Genomic DNA, 17,324 nt, shown 5'->3' with positions numbered 1-17,324 from the left:
GCAGGTCTGGTCTTGAGTTATCTCTACAAAGGTAGTCTCCCTCAATTTTTGTTTTCGGGGGGCCAGTATCTCGGAACGGGAGACACACTATCAGACAAATACAAAATTGAGAAAAACTGGCTACCCCACTCTATGTCCAACCAGGGCTGGCATGGTGATCTACAGAATTATTGTGATACTGGCTTTCACCTTCAAATTTAGTAATCCACATTCATACAAGACATATCTCATACTTTGTGCAAAAGAAAAAAGGATGATAAGCACAATCTAAAAACTAACATATATACATTTATCACATTGTAAAACAATGGTTCCATTCCAAACACACAACTTTTTCTTTATTCTTTGTCTTGTTTAGTTCAATGCATCGCATTCTCATAATATCTTTCAATTACTTCACAGTTTTTTCACAATAATATTGTATCCATAAATCACACTAGCCTTTACTTACATCCTGGTTGAACCTGAGCTTTGTACTAGGTAAAACCTAGTTGTGGCAGGGCTTAATTCCTACTCCCGAGTATTCACGGATCAACTCTGGGTTTTTTCAATAATTCCAGGCTGAGTGGGAAACCTATTTTGCATAAGGAAACCCAATATTTGTTTAGTTCATATTCATTTAGTTCATATTAATACAGAACAGAACACCATAAAATTACTCCTAGTGTACTAATTCTCCCTCTATTTATTGTCCAATCAACCCATGGTGTATATACCGTACTTTCTATATATTACATCTCATGGTTTGTGTTACAAACAATTCCGGCAACTGAAAGAGGAGGTAATAGGGAAATGCGACTGAACCTTAGTGAACAGAGGTAGATTTATTCCCTTAACACAGCAAATACAGGTTTGAACTTAGCGGTAGAGTGGAACAAAGTATGAGATATGTCTTGTATGAACGTGGCTTACTAAATTTGAAGGTGAAAGCCAGTATCACAATAATTCTGTAGATCACCATGCCAGCCCTGGTTGGACATAGAGTTTTTGTCAATTTTGTATTTGTCGTCTAGCCCTGGTCTTGAGCCAACGTCACTCAACCGATTGAAGTCGACGAGCCGAATGAAGGGAAGGAGTCATCCAGGGCTGTGATGGCTTGCCTCGACTGATAATTTCCTGGGCTTCTTCCTCCTCTCTGGTTTGAAACTTCCGTGCTTTAAACCATGCTTCTCCGCTGGTCGTTAGTCCTTCTTCCCTTTTTAAGTTGAACTTCCTGGGTCCTCCGCAGTATCTGACTATAGTCCTTTCTTTCTCTCGAGCACTCGTACTTATTGGTTTGAGCTTTTTCTTCACAGTATGGTTGGCTTCCAACCATTCAGTAATCTTTATGCCTTCTTTGCTCTTCTTCTTCTCAGTACAGTCATTTTAAACTGAGTGTTGGTTTCAAGATGAGTTATAACTTTTATTTTGAAAATAACAAGAGGTTTGGGGAACATCCTATCTATCCCTAATCCTAAAAGGGGATTCCCAGCCTCAATAAAACTAACAAACGTCTGCCTCAGGATGTTAAACAAAAGTGTCCTCCATCCAAAAACCCTAATCTGACCCCTACACTCTAAATTTAACATAATGTGCAAAAGGTGATTTCTATAGACTATGCATTTGTAGCCCTCTTTCAGAGTTCCAAAATTATAAAGTGTACGTGTTTATGTGTATAGAAATGGAGGGATGGTATTACAATGGTTATAAGGATCTAGACTATGATGAGAGAATGATCATGTCAGATCAATTTTGGTCCAGTATTTATATGGCAGGACTTTTAGTGTATGTGGGAGCTGCATTTTATGTTTGTAAAAGAATAGGTCTCGAAGGGGATACATTGAAACTGGAGTTTTAGACAGCAGACAAATATTAGAAGGTCAAATATGAGTAAACTAGTAGTATATGTCTGTAGTAGATGGAATAGTCACTCATATTGAGTAGGTGAATGTAAGAGAATGTTAATATGAAGAGAACAACACCCTACTCTGGAGAACTGTCTTTTTAATAGAAACAAAAATATAATTAATCAATCAATAAGAACTGTGATATGACTAACATAAGTATGATTGTGATTGTGTATATGAGGTGTGGTAATACATTTTTTAATTGAATTACTGTGATGTATTTTAAAACCTTTATTTTTGGGTTTTGATACACACATACAATAACGACCTTTGGTGATAGGTCAAAACAACATAACAACATACAGAGATAGTGCGTTCATTACACCTACAATACAATTTCACAAGTTCGGAGGTCACCTTGCAATGGTTCAGAGGGTCTCTAAGACAAAGTGCTCTGCTGAGGGCCATGAAGATTGATCGGGGTCGAACTCATAGCTGTGTCCTGGATTGTGGGTGAAGATTTAGAGGTGAGGACATCAGGTGTAGAGAGTAAATATTTGATGTAGGGAGCCCATATATCCGGGGGGCGTGCGTGTAGAGGGAGAGTCCGTAGAAACTCGGCATCCATGTCTTGACAGTACAGGATGTCGCTTTTCCACGCTGCCAGTGAGGGAAGGGGGCCGCGACCCCAGGTCAGGGCTATTCTTCTGTGGGCGAGCACCAGGAGCAGAGAAGCGAGCCTTCTCCCGGGAGCCTGCAGGTGTTTGGTCATGCTCAGGAGGGCAATGGTCGGTTGCGGGGCAATCGTTTCACCGATCACATCACTAGTGTGCTGTAGGACTGCAGTCCAAAAACGGGCCACGCCCGAGCACTGCCATGCGAGGTGAACAAAGTCAGCGTCTGGAGAAGCGCATCTTTCACAGTGATCGGAGGCATCAGGGTGATGACGTCGCCTCTTTTGGGGGGTGTAATATGTTTGATGGATGAAGTTGAAGTGTATCTGCTTATATCGAGTGTTTAAGGCTACTTTTTGAGTTTGTTGGAGAATGTAGGACCATTCCACATCGGGTATCGTGACATGGAGGGCTCTTTCCCAGCGCCGTTTCGCATTGACAGCGGGTGTCGTAGTGTCAGCCAGCAGTAATCTATATATCGTGGAAACCAGCCGCCCCTCTCCCCTCGCCTGTATCACCCTGTGTAAGAGGGTCCACGTTGGGGGTTGCTTAGGGAATGATGGGAGGATGGCCTGCAGGGTGTGCCGTAGCCTGAAATAGAGAAAAATGTCAAGCGAGGTGTTGCCCCCTCTCTCCCTGATCGCCTGCGGCGTTATGAACGTGCCCTCTGGGAAGAGGTCTCCCAGAGTTTGGATATTGGTTTTGTCCAGCCAGATCAGGAAGACTTTTTCGTTCGTCAGAGGTATGCCGGGGATAAACCTGATGGGTAATAGCGGGGAATATCTTATCTGTATTTCGTATTTGCGGGCTATTTTCTTCCAGATGGCGTATGAGGATTGGACTGTGTTTAGTGTGCTGTGCGGAACCGATTGCTCGCTGAAAATGACAGCTGTCAAGAAGTTGGGCGATGCTAGGGCGCGCTCGACCTGAACGTGTGGTCGGATATATTCAGACGCATACCAGTGGCCAAGGAATTGGGCCTGGGCCGCCCAGTAGTATTTTTCTACATCTGGAAGCGCGAGGCCGCCCTGAGTCACCGGCAACGTCAGCGTCGCATATGCGACTCGTGCTGGCTTGCCCGCCCATATTAGTTCTAGGATGAGGGACTTAATTTTCTGAATAAAGGCGCGCGAGAGTATTAGGGGTATATTTGTGAATAGATAGAGAAGCTTGGGGAGAATCACCATTTTGGTGAGTGAGACCCTCCCCCAGAGTGTTAACGGGAGGGACTTCCACCTTTGGACCCGCTCTTGAAGGGAGTGGAGCACCCGGCCGTAGTTGTCCTTGAAGATGTCGTCACGATTAAGTGACATTAGGATACCTAGATAGCGCACCTTGGAACTTTCCCACTTAAAGCCGTGGTCATCTCGAAACATAGGTATGGATTTCGTGAGTGGAAATATTACCGATTTCTAGTGGTTTATTTTGAGGCCAGATATGCCGCTAAATCGGATTACCTCGCGCATAACTGGATTGAGGTTTGTCTGGGGATCTTTAATAAAGAGCAGCACGTCGTCCGCATAGAGGGAGACGATCAGCTTGTGAGGGCCCAGAGTGATGCCTCTATCCATTCGGAGCTCTCTCAGTCTTGATGCAAGTGGTTCCATGACTAGGGCAAAGATAAGGGCGGATAGTGGGCATCCCTGCCTAGTGCCGCGTTCCAGCCTGATTCCGGGAGATCTAGTGCCACCGAGGGCGATATAGGAGCGGGGGTCGTTGTAGAGAAGAGAGACCAATTTGACAAAAGTTTTACCCAAGCCCATTTGTGTAAGAGTTGCAAAGAGGTAAGGCCATTCGACAGAGTCGAACGCCTTCTCGGCGTCTAACAGTACCGCTATGGCTTGCTGTGAGGGGTCTAAAGCGGCGGTGACGCCGAAGAGTCGTCTAATGCCATATGTCGTGCTGCGGCCTGGGATAAATCCGGCTTGGTCTCCTAGGACCAGTGCGGGCATGAGGGGAAGGAGGCGGTTAGCGAGGATCTTGGCTAGGATCTTGTTATCTAAATTGATTAGTGAGATTGGCCTATAGGAAGCGCAATCGTCCTGTGGTTTGCCTGCTTTGTGCAGGAGAGTCACGTTGGCTTCACGGAGGGTGGGAGGGAGTATTCCGCGCTCCAGGGCTTCTTCGTATACTTGTAAGAGTATCGGGGCAATCACGGCAGCATGGCTTTTATAGAATTCGCCTGTCAAGCCGTCGGGACCAGGCGCCTTGGTGCTTGGGAGAGATTTTATTGTATCTGTAATTTCTACTAGGGAGATGGGAGCATTTAGGGGTTCGCGTAATTCCTGGATTACCCAGTACAGTTCTGTGTCGTTTAGGTAGTTCTGAATCTCTTCGGGGTTGCTAGTGGTGTGAGAACTATACAGGTTTTGGTAGAATTTATGGAATGTGTTAGTGATTCCCTCTTCGGTGTAGGAGAGGGTTCCCTGCGCGTCCCGGATATATTCAACTCGGGGGGGTGTTTGATCCAGTCTCAAAAGGCGGGCTAGAAGCGCCCCGGGTTTCTGCCCCTCACCATACTGTCTGATCTTGTCTCTCTGGCTCAAAAATTTCAGTTCACGTTCTGCTGTCTCCTGAAATTTATCTAGTTCAATCTTTAGTTCGGCCTGGGTCTGCCTGTCAGGGGATGTTGCCTGAACCTTTTCAAGAGCCTTCAGGCGTCGTTCACATTCCGCCAACTCACGCCTGATTAGCTTCAGGATACCGTTTTCTTTGGCCAAGCAGACACCTCTCACATAGCATTTAAATGATTCCCATAGTGTGCCGGCTGAGTCGACTGAACCCTGGTTTGTCGCAAAAAAGGAGGTGATGTCCTGACGAAGCTCATCAGCAAAGATGGGATCTGAAAGTGAGCCAGGTTTAAACCTCCAATTCACGGGAGTTCTTGGAGACTTAGACATTGTAAAGTCAAGTGTGACCATGGAGTGGTCGGAGAGGGATCGTGGTAAAATGTGGCATGGACCCCACTCGAATGGGCTGAGTGCTGATACCAAGAGATAGCCGATGCAGGAGTTGGTGTTGTGGACCGCTGAGTGAAAAGTATAATCTTGAGAGTTCGGATGAGTGCGTCTCCAGATATCAGACAGATCGAAGGCTTGGCAGATCTCCGTGACTTGGCGGCTGGCTTTGGAAGCTCTGCTGTTGCAGCCGTGTGATTTATCAATGAGCGGGTCAAGCGGGGTGTTGAGATCCGCTCCCCACATCACTGTCGCCGAGGCGTATGTACCCAGGTTGGACATAATCCAGTTGAAGTTGCTCGGTCCGTCGACATTGGGGGCGTAGGTGTTTACCAGGACCACCTCTCTCCCAGCAAGCAGGCCCCTCACCAGCAGGAACCTGCCTTCCCCGTCCTTCCTAGAGCCAATCAGGCTGAAGCCGGCTTTTTTGTCAATTAGTATTGCCACCCCTCTCGCGTAAGAGGAGTATGAGGAGAAGTATCTGTGGCAGCCCCATGACCGGGCCCAGGATTGTTCTGCTGTTGGAGTCAGATGGGTCTCTTGTAGCATTGCAATGTTAACTTTGTGCCGCCGTAGATATTGTAGGACTTTCCTGAGTTTGGAAGGCTGGTTCCCACCGCGGATGTTCCATGTAGCAATTTTAAGCGACCCCAGATCGTAGTAGTCTAATAGAGCGGACTGGTGACACCACGACCCTGTGGTTCATATTAGGCACGAGGTTATCGAAAGGTGTGTTACCTATTGCAGGTTTCGGCATAGGACTTCGAAATTGTAGAGTGCTAGAACGCAATTGCTGAGGCAATAACAGTTTGGAATTCTCGGGATCCTTCCCGTGTGCAGGCAACCCCCAACAGGCCTGCAGATTACCCACCCCGTTTCCTCCGGGATGAGTAACTTTTGTAACCACTCCCTGCGTGGGCAACCCCCAACTCGCCCATGGTGTACCCACCCTTAACAGTTGAGCCATCGACAGTGCCGTGCTTGGGGCGCTAGACGCCTCGCAAGAGGCTGTGTGGCCCAGAGACAGTTAATCGTATGATTCTGTGGGAACTGGTAGATGTCGCTGACATCGAAGGGATCTGTGTCGTCCCATTTTGCCGCGTTTGGGAGCTTTAAGGTGGGTTCCTGCGTATGCGCTCACCCCTGCGCGGGCTCTGGTTGTTGGGAGCCTGCCCCAGCTCTTTCGATCCAGGTACTCAGTGGCCTCCTCAGGCGAGGCGAAGAAGTGGGCTCTCCCCTCATGCTGGATGCAGAGTTTGGCGGGGAACAGCATCGAGTAGAGTATCTGGTTGGCTTGAAGCTGCCGTTTGATTGCAGTGAAAGAGCGCCTCGGTGCTTGAACCGAGGGTGAGAAGTCGGGAAAGAACTGAATCGAGTCGCCATCAAATTGGAGATTCCCTTTCTCTCTGAATGCTCTGAGTATGGCATCGCGGTCCTTGTAATTAAGTAATCTGGCTATGATTGAGCGTGGGTTCGCCCCTGGGACCGGTCTGACCGTAGGGATTCTGTGCGCTCTTTCCACTATGAATAGACGTGAGAGAACCTCCGGGCCGAACAGTTCGGAGCAAATACGCTCAACATGGTCCTCCATCTTGATTTGAAGTTGCTGCTCTCTTACTCCAATAATTCTGATATTGTTTCTACGGGAACGGCCTTCTAGGTCTTCGTTTTTAGCAGCGATACTTTATCTGGGATTCCAACGCCGAGACTCTAGTGGTCAGGGATGCTGTGCCATCGTCCAGATCGGACACACGCTGTTCGACAGTGTCTAGTCTCTCGGCGTGTTGATCGAGGCGATGTTGGATACGATCTACTTTTGACGACAAATTGTCAAGTTTGCTTCCCAGGTCGCCTATACCAGCTTTTAAGTCCAATAGGATTTCCTTGATGTCGAGCTCAGGGATATGGACTTCCATGGAGCCTCCTTCCGCCGCTGGGGACGCTGGCCTGCTCGCGGTATTCGATGGCCTGGTGGCGGAGCTGGCCTCGAAATTCAGTTTTTTTTGGGACTTATCGTACTTCCCCATACTGTGTGTTCCTCCAGGGCACCTTCACTGACAAGCTGAAGCGAGAGGCAGCGTAGTGTGGCCGCGGCAGTGTTTGGGGCTAGATGCTGAGCTCCCTATCGCGGCCGGGGGTGATCGGGCCGGATATCTCGTGCAGCGCTTCAACAGCCCAGCGATCTTTGTTCAGCTCCGGGAGACCACCGCCCTCGATGCCGCCAACGCGGTCCTCCTCGCTCAGTGGCGTGCGTACGGTCGTGTGTTATTCGGCGTTGGGTCCTGTGGGCCAAGCGTCGGAGTACAGGCAGCAGGGATGCCCGGCAGGGCTCTTACCTTCGTGTGGGCGTCTCCGGCCACAGCCCGGCGATCCAGCCACCCAAGGATTACTGTACAGTGGGGAACAGCCGCGCCTCACATCCGCGGCGCCGCCGGGCCGAGGCCCCGCACACTCGTGGGGACCACCCCACACGACTTTCGCCGGGCGCCGATTTCCACGGCTCCGAGGGGTCACCTCTCGCCTGCTGTGTCGTCTCACAGGCCCAGGGTTATGAGCTCCAGCTTCCCGTTCCCTCCTGGGTAGGGGGGTAGATGAAATTTCTTCGGGTCGTTGTCAGGATTCACGATGAGCGACTCTCTTGCCTCGGCTGAGTTCGCCACGTGGGCGCCGATGCCCGGCGAGCCGCGGCCTGCAACCAGACGCTCGTATCTCAGGCCGTGGGTGGAGGAGCGAGCCCAGGAAAGCTTCGGGGGGCACAGCTCGACTTCGGAAGTCAGATTCTGGCGATCAGCGGCTGAAACGTTCCCAAAAAAAGGATGGATTAGACAGGATTAATTCCGAGCCACACGGAGCTCCCTAGGAAGCCGCCATCTTGTTCGGCTCACTAGCGCCCTCTCACTGTGATGTATTTTAATATCAAGGTTTGTTTTTAAGTGTTTAAGGTTTTGATTAACCAAATGCACTATAATAAAAAAATATATAATGAAGTTTAAGGTACAGAAAGGAAAGAAATAAAGTTATAACAGGAAAAGGGATCCTAACTTCTCCTATTTTTCTTCTTATCCTTTTGTATCTGTCCGGTGCCCCCAGGTAAAGTTGCACAACATTTCACTACTCAACAAAAGTGGGGCTCATTCCCCGTGTTTCTCTTCCCTTTTTAAGTTCAATGAAAATGACTTCTCTCTTGAGCTTCTCTACAACAGCCAAGACGAGAATGCGATAAATGCCTTTTAGCCATGTTTGAATGAAAGCATGTTGGGACGTAAACAAATAGGTTGATAACACCTTCAAAAGAAAATTCATACTTGTGGAGATAAGACATTTCCTAAATAAGGCACATAATCGCCAGTGATAAAGCGCATTGAGGGAAATGAGCCCCAGTTCATATCGCACCCATGGACCAGGAATGCATTGTGGATGTTGAAGAATGTTTCTCCAAAATTTTGATTCCAATCGATCGAGATACTTAATGGGCAAAATTGCTCTGGTCTCCAACCCATATAACAGACTAGGAGAGGCTTTTTGGTTCCAATATGTGAGGGCTGGTACCATAGAGAATTGACCATATTTATGTAATATGATCCGGGTTTGCGACATGGCTGAAGCCACCTTCCGCTCCATGGTTACCATTTGGGCTCCAGCGTGTACTGCACTCTCGAAGGACATCCATAGATGCATATAACTAGGCACCACTTCTAATTGTATATGATCAATTGACCAATTCACTTTTCCTCTAGTCAATTTATTAGGAAAGTAGTCTACAATTTGGTTTTTTTTTAGTGTTGATTTTCAGGTCGGTTTGTGTAATATATTGATCAAAGGCATTTAATAACTTCTGAAGCCCTATTGGGGTTTTGGAGATGAGCACACGGTCATCTGCGTATAAAAGGTCTTGAATCAAGGTGCCATTGATTTTAGGGGCATCAGAGGGGACGTTGTTGAAGGGCTGCTGAACGTCGTGTATAAAAAAGGTGAAGACGGCTGGAGCAAGGATGCATTCCTGCTCCAGCCCTCGTGACTTTGGAATAGACGAAGAGAGCAGGCCTTCCATTGTCAAACAACTCTGTATTGACGTGTTTGAGTGAAAGGCATAGATGATGTCGCTTAACGAAGGAGGCCACCCAGCTTTTAGCAATTTTGACATAAGTAGGACACAGGAAACCGAGTCAAATGCTGAATGCAGATCTACGAAAGCAAAATAAATTGGTTGTTTCATGAAATGGGCATGAGCTTTGATCGCTTTAAGACAAAATAGGTTCACTACCGTGCTCATACCGGCTACGAAGCCCGATTGATTCGGGTCACGTCGCTGGCAGGCTAGCGTTTAGGCATTAACGTCTCGCAAAACCAACTGGGAAAATATCTTTCCGGGAGCGTCAAGTAAAGCAATAGGGCGAAAGTTTTGAGGTGACGACCGGATGCCCTTTTTAAAGATGGTTACAATTAACGATGTACACCAAGAGACCGGAAGGATATGGGTTACCAAAATGTGTCGAAATATTTTATGCAGAATGTTCGCCCAGAGATTAGAATGTAATTTAAGCATAGCATTGTGTAGACCGTCAGGTCCAGCTGCACGTGACAAACGAGATGTCTTAATAAGATCCTCCACTATAGTCTCCAAACATTTTAATGACCAAGAAAGAGTAGATTGTTGTACATATGTGTAGTTGTCAAATTTCACATCAGCATAAAGATCAGAAAAATACTATAGCCACTGGTGTTCTTGAACACCATTAATCTGGGCACTAAGCTGCTTTTCATAAACATAATTATTCAACAGAGCCCATGTTTCAGCAATATTTTTGTTGGTCATCGCCAATTGGAAAGATTCGTTATCTTTCTGGAACATAAGCGCTTTCCTAGCTCCTATCCAATTGTAATATTTACATATCGCCGACTTGAAAGCCTTTATTTGACCATGCTTTGCAAGTTTTAAGTTGTCTTTTCTCTCCCTCCTATAACCAGTTCGCCTTTGTCTTATTTCTTGGTCATATGAATGTTTGTTTAAAGGTCGTGGGGCCTGCAGACTTAACGGTTTTCTTAAACGGAATAACTGATCGAAAATAATCAAGATCAATTCCCTTGGCTTGTTGGGCAGCAAGAACGTCCGTTAAAGCAGGCAAATTAGACTCTGATCAACGAAACCTAGTTTTCTAATTATTGATCAGCAGTGTCTGTTTAGACCATTGTCTTAACAAGGTTGTGAGATCTACAGGCCATGACCAGATTAGTGACAGCATATTATGATCGCTTTGATGTTGAACAATGATCTCAAATCTATCAATAATTGGATGTAAGGAGGCATCTATGTAGATGTAATCAATGATGCCTCGATGAAGTGCCTCGGCGCCAGGTGTGCCGAGCCGGAACATCGCCAGGCAAAGAGCTTATTTACCATCCTAAAGTTTCTATCAGCCATAAAGGTCAACCATCTCGTTGCATCACGCTTTTTAAGTCCAACCTTACTGGTTATACAGTCTATGCTGAGATTTCCTACTATAATGGTGGATGTAATATCAAAAACCATGGAGATCAGATCCAGCATGTTGGTTAATGCTTGATAAAAGGCATCATCCTCAATGCCGGCCGGATTGCGATAAATATTTAGAAGGGCAATGGTCTGGTGGGGTGTAGAGACTCTTGCTAATTCCAGAAAATTGCTGAAGGTTGTCCACAGTTTAATGGACAAGCCAGAGCTAATCTTTACAGCAATTAGGAGGCCAGAGGTGGGTCTGCCTTTTACAGATGTCTGTGCTGGGAGAAGGGAAATTTTGTGGTCAACCCATACTGCGGTCAATGTTAAGCATGTTTCCTGGAAAGCCAGGATATCAAATGTATCTATTTTATTATCAGCAATTGACCGAAGATGGAGATGTCCCCGAGTATTCCAACTAGCTAGGGCAAAGCTCTTAGATTTAGCATAAGTTGATGGTTATGCTTTCTGAGAGTGAGGAAAAGAAGAAGGATATACAGCAGTACTGCAAGGGTGACAGCAAGTGGCGCAAGAGGTCACCACATTTGAGGTTTGTCCCTCTCTTCTTGCTGGTCTGGATCTTAGGCTATAAGAAATCCCATTTGAAAAAGATCTATCTTAATTTTCCAGATGGTGTTTAGAACCACACCAGAGGGGATCCACAATCGAACAATGGAACAAGTGTAGTCCGATAAAAATTCTACCTGGGCTATATCGGAAGAGGTGATGTCCTCAAGATCAAGCACTTCGTCGAATATGTTTAGAATACTTTTCCTGTTTAGATCATATTCAATAAATGGGGCTTCACGACACGTCATAATCAAGGCGTGAGAGCGAAAGTGCTGCGGAATCTGATGAATATGCGCTTTATGATCTACTGCTTTTCAATCAAAACGAGGAACCACATTTTGCTTGTGACTGGTTCCGTTGACCGACAAAGCCTGGAAACCCGAGGACACATCAGGTTGATGGCTGGGAGTAACCTGACACGCCACCGGATCTGGGATGACGGCGGGCACTGAGATGGTATTAGGTAGGGTAGACAAACATAGCTTAGAGCCCAAAGAAACTGATTGAATAGGTGGAGCAAGTGGCCAGGGTTGTAGACGAGTTTCCAAATAGGCATCAACAGCCTTTTTAATTTCTCCTATCGCATCAGCCATGCCTAATTCCCTGCAAACAGCCGGCTTGGGTATAGACGACGTCACTACTGAGGGAGGGTGCGGGTTGCTGCAGGTCGGTTGTGTTGCAGGTGGGTTAGAACCATGATCAATGACATGTGAAGCTTTTAGGTTGCTACCACTGGCATTTGTAACGGCTGATTTATCAGCATGTTCAATGGCTTCTATAAGGTCATTCAGAGGGGCAGAGTGTGTCGGAAGGGCCTGGCTAATAGGGACAGAAACATTGTTGTTCGACACCAGGCTGGACACTGGTTGGGGACCTCGAGTATCTAAGGTTTTCTGGGTTGTCAAACTGGGACCAAAAAAGTAACTCGTGTCTTTTTTGGGAGATTTGGGACACTCTCGGTGGGTGTATAGATTTATTTAGCTGCAAAGCCATCTGTTTTTTATATTTTTACAGATGGATTGAAGTTCCTTTTGCATTTCCTGTCTGACCACCTTGACCGTCTGGATTTTTAGCAGGTTGGACTGGGAAAACAATTCCGGAGAATCAATACTTGCCCACTAGTCCCTTGCGGCCTCTTCAGTATGGCAACTTTCTGCTTCCACCACGGGCCGAATGATCCGTCGAATTAAGGGAAGAACAGAAGGGTTATTGGAGACGGTGGCCAAAAATGGGCCTAAAGCAGAAGGTACATGGAGCAATCTTGATGACAACTCTCTTTGAGTCACATGAGTGATGCTAGCATCCATGAGTCTAGAGGTAGCCTTTCAGAGATTTGTGTAATTTGAGTGGACTGAAGAGATGCTTCGAGAGACTCAAACAATCTATACAAACTATTGATTTTCGGTGTTAATAGCAGATAGCGTGATTTCTAGCACGGGAATGTTAAGCGCATTTTTATTTAAAACAAGGAGACGTACACTTGCGCGGGGTGGGTTGCGCATAAGTCACTGAAGCAGGGCAGGAAGATGAACCCATAGAACATCTGGCATAATAACCAGGCTGCTCGCTTTGAGTTGAGATGGGTGATTCACATTGGCTTGGCGTATATTGAAATATCAGAACAAGCTCTGCTTATATTCAAGCATACGTCGATCACCTGATTAGGCAGATATATTTGAGGCTGTAGTGCCACAGTCGAGACCAAGTGTAAAATGGTCTGACCGGATACTGCAAGTGAACTTAACGCGACCTCTGAAGACAATTCAACCGATGATAGGGGATGGAGTGCTGCCTGGATAGCCACCCTAACACTGCTGCGCCTGCTTGCACGGCTGTTGGGGGCCTGCTCCGATGCACCGGGCAGGCCTCATCTGGATGTCGGGATCACCCGACGTGGTTCCGCAGTACGGCAATCACGTCGCAAATAATGTAGAGGGATCACCCCTCCCACTCCCGGTCACCGGAGTACACCAATGTCTGGGTCCACCCAGAACTCGACAGCTGCAACCCCCAGCCATGATCACATGGCCAGGCTTCAATAGAGGTCGGCGTTGCCCAGCAGGGGCGCCGGCCTCGTGGAGTGCCCCGTCCCTGGGCCTACTCCACACGGTGCAGCCCCAGCCAGGGGCACATCATGAACGACACCGGAGTCAGGCTGGAGTGACTGACGAGCCGGAAGCGGCTCGTATCTTTTATTAGGTTGGTCACGAGCTACCATGCTCCCAGGAGGAGTGCCCTGCAACAACGGCCATGGAAGAGGTGTTTTGAGCAACAGTTCCACCGAGCGATTCTTGTACACAGAATTAATCATTCACATATTATTTGAAAGCGTGCGATTGTTTTGGGCTCTTTGGCTAGCCGTAGGCCTGTTCTGGTGTGGCAGCACACCGAGGGAGGGCAAAAGGGCTTTCATGGCTCCTCGTGGGCCCCAGTCTAGGCGTAGAAGCAGGCTTCTGCCCTGCTAGCCAGACCCTGACTCATGTGGAGGTAGGGGAAGAATCATGCAGGTACATCTGCCTGCCCCCTCCAAACGTACAGCTGCATGCTGGGCCATTGTTGGTTATTTTTAGAAACGCGTTGAACGTGCCGCGCTTCCTGTAGCAAAGAATGTGAGTGAATGCTCTGACACATTTCAAAAAACACTACCAGGCATACTGGCATCAAGATGAAATAACTTAAGAGAAGTAAAAAGTGGTGAGCAAAGCTGGAGTGGGAGGGAAGAGAAGAAGCAGAGAGTGATGGATAAACACCAGGCAAGAATGAAGGGAGGTGACAAGGAGAAGGGAAGAGATGCGGACATCAGGTAAATGTTTTGTTGTGTGGTCTTCTACCCCTTTCGTGATCTCTTGGCGCTCTTGTGGATCTGTAATGGAAGGAGGGTTGGGGGGTTTGTTAGTGGGATTGAGCCGGCGAAGAGCAAGAGAGCTTTGATGTGCTGTTGGCAGCTTCAGTTCGTAATAAACGGTCAATGAGCGTTAGGGCATTTTGGTTGGTAGCCGTCATGTGGTGTTGAGGTATGATTGTGTATGGGTGCTTTGTGTGTGCTTGAGTTTGGTTTCATGTCGGATGTTGTGAAGTCAGGGGTGGACTGCCCTATAGGGAACTCTGGAGATTTCCCGGTAGGCCTCTAAACTCTGATACACTTTTTTGTGTTATTTCCACATTTTCTCGTAGGAAAAGGGTTGTGCTTGCTGAAAATGTGCAATTTGGGGCCACTTTGAAAATAATTTAGCTTCTTGATTGTGTGCAGGTGTAAGAAGCATTTCATAACTATCGCATTGACTTGTGGTTCTAGTGTTAGTTCTTTGTCCATTAAGATTCCAAAGTTTTTAACCACCTTGGATGGCACTGGTGGTTTTCCCAGCAATGACAGCCACAGAAAGTGCTCGTAGTTGGCCAAGTCATTGGGTTTGATCATGATTTCAGTTTTGTCCGGATTGAGTTTAAGGCTGTTGGTCCTCATCCAGTGGCTTAGTTCCTTGAGACAGTCGGTTAGTCTTGTATTGTCCTCCTCACTGGCATCGAGATGATTTGGGTGTTGTCTGCGTAGTTGTAGCAGGTAACACCATGCCTTTTTAATGAGGTTGATAGGTGTGTCATGTATATATTTAAGAAAAACAGTGACATTGACGAGCCCTGTGGGACTCCACATGTTGTTTTGTGAGGTGTTGATCTGAATGGAGCTAGCCACATTGTTGTGGTTCTCTCTGTCAGGAATGATTTTATCCAGTGGAGGTCTGTATGCCGATCCCAATATCTTCTAGTCTTTTTATGAAGGTGTCTTGGTTGACCATGTCGAAGGCTGCTGAGAGATAGAGTAGTATTAGTGCTGAGTTTGTGTTGGAATCAGCGTTGGTCTTTAGATCCTCCCAGATGGACAATAGGGCACGTTCCTCTCATAGGTCTGAAGCCTACTTGTGCCTGAGCTATCAGATGGTTGTTTTCCACATATTCCAGTATTTGTTTGTAGACGTAACTTTCTAGTAGCTTTGCCGGGTATGGGATGTTTGAAATTGGTTGGTAGTTGGTAAGGTCTTGCATGTTTTCCGTGGTGTCTTTAAGGAGTGGTTTGATGTACGCTGATTTGAAGGCTTGTTGCACTGTTCCTGTTTCTAATAAGTGGTGGAAGAGACTGCAATAGTAGTCTGCCAGTGTTTTTTGGGAGAGGATGGTTTTGTAGACGTCTGGTGGGCAGGGATCGGCTGGGGAGACTGCTTTGTTGCTTTTGCTCATCAGGCTAGTGAATCTATCTGTTGTGAGGTTCAGTCTGGTCCTTGGTTCCGGTGTCGGCTGGCAGGGTTGGTAATTGTGGTTATTAGGCCTGCTTAGTATGATTTTCTGAATGTTGGCAATTGTGTTCTCAAAATGATTGGCAAGGTGTTTGTATAGTCTTTGTGTAGGGATTGGAGAGTTGCTGCACCTGGATGGGTTTCTCATCTCATTTATGATGTTGAACATTTCCTTTTGGGCGTTGCCTGCTCTTGCGATCCTTTTGTTGTAGTATTGTTCTTTTGTTGCTTTCAGTATTTCCGTTCTGTATAATCTGATCTACCTCTGATATGTGTTTTTGTTAGTGTTGGTCATAGGATTTCTCCCATTCTTGTTCTAGTTTCCTGTTTGTTTTTTCATTGCTTGAGGTGGGCATGAACTAGCTTACCATTGTTTTCTTATGTGAAGGGATGAAGAGTTTTTCCGGTGTGATGTCATCAATAGTTTCCAAGATCCATTTTAGGATTGCTTCTGTTCATTCTGTTGCATCTAGGGTGGTGGGTGACAGTTTTGTGGCTATTAGTTTGGTGTTTAACTCCACACTGTTAATGCTTCTCCAATTTCTATTCAAGGTTGGAGGATTATTAGCGGGCTGGTCGGGTGTTCAACAGGAGAATGGACCATGAACGGTATCATAAGGTTGTCACTCCAGAGGATTTGCATTGGTGGTGCGTTTGCAACCAGGTTTTTGTTGCTGCAGATTGCGTCTAGCCTTCTGTGTGCGTCACTCCTTTTGCCATTTGCAGTAGTTTCATTGTCGCTAGTTGGTTGGTTAGGGTTTTGGGTGAGTTGATGTTCTCTTCTTCAAACCAATGTTGAAGTCTCCAAGAATGATTAGGTGGTCTTGCTTAGTAGCCATGTTGGTGACTGCTTCCACAAAGGTGTCTACAAATTTAGCATCATAGGTTGGTGGTCTGTCGATGAGTACAAACGTAAGATGTGTTTGACGATCTGAGGCTAGGTTTACGACAATGATTCGCAGTTTGGGATGTTTAATGGTTGAGCTGTTATTTTTAGGTGGTCCTTGTAAGCCACAGCGAGTCCTCTTCCTCTTGATTTTGAAGTTGTGGGGTAGGCAGTTGTGCACTATGACCTTGCAGTTTTGAGTCAGCCAGGTTTAGGAATAGGCAAGGAATAGGATCTCTATCCATCCGACTCATAGCAGATCGTAGATTTCGGTTTTGTGCTTTGACATTGATCTGGCATTGATAATGCCTCAGTGTATCTTCTTATCTGTTGTGGTCTGTTTGGTCTTTTGCTGTGTCGTTTTGTGTTGATGTTGGTGTTTGTTGATGCCGTCGGTTTGCATGTTTTAGTCTGCAGAGTCTGTTTCTTCATTCAGTAGTTCGTTTAGGTTTCCGGATAGGGTTGATGTCTTCTTGGTGGTCTTCTAATTTTTGTGGTTGGTGGTGCCTTTGGTTGTGCCAGTTTTTGGTGATGAACAGCGTTGTAGTGTTCCTTTTTGTTATGTTTTGGTGTGTTTCACGTCTTTTCCCTGGTTGTTCTGTTAATCTACTGATGTGCTGGTAGTTCTTGAGTGTCAGTGGTTGTT

General features: G+C 46.6%; 1 protein-coding gene across 1 annotated transcript in view; it reads left to right on the top strand.

The window, feature by feature from the left end:
• The window catches only part of LOC138516928 (uncharacterized), a 382,418-nt gene that overhangs the window by 78,136 nt on the left and 286,958 nt on the right, over positions 1–17,324 (top strand). The window lies entirely within an intron of this gene.

Source organism: Ambystoma mexicanum, chromosome 6q (assembly GCF_040938575.1).
Source record: "Ambystoma mexicanum isolate Mex_15411 chromosome 6q, UKY_AmexF1_1, whole genome shotgun sequence".
Classification (NCBI taxonomy): Eukaryota; Metazoa; Chordata; class Amphibia; order Caudata; family Ambystomatidae; genus Ambystoma; species Ambystoma mexicanum.
This window is presented reverse-complemented; position numbering and strand designations above follow the sequence as displayed.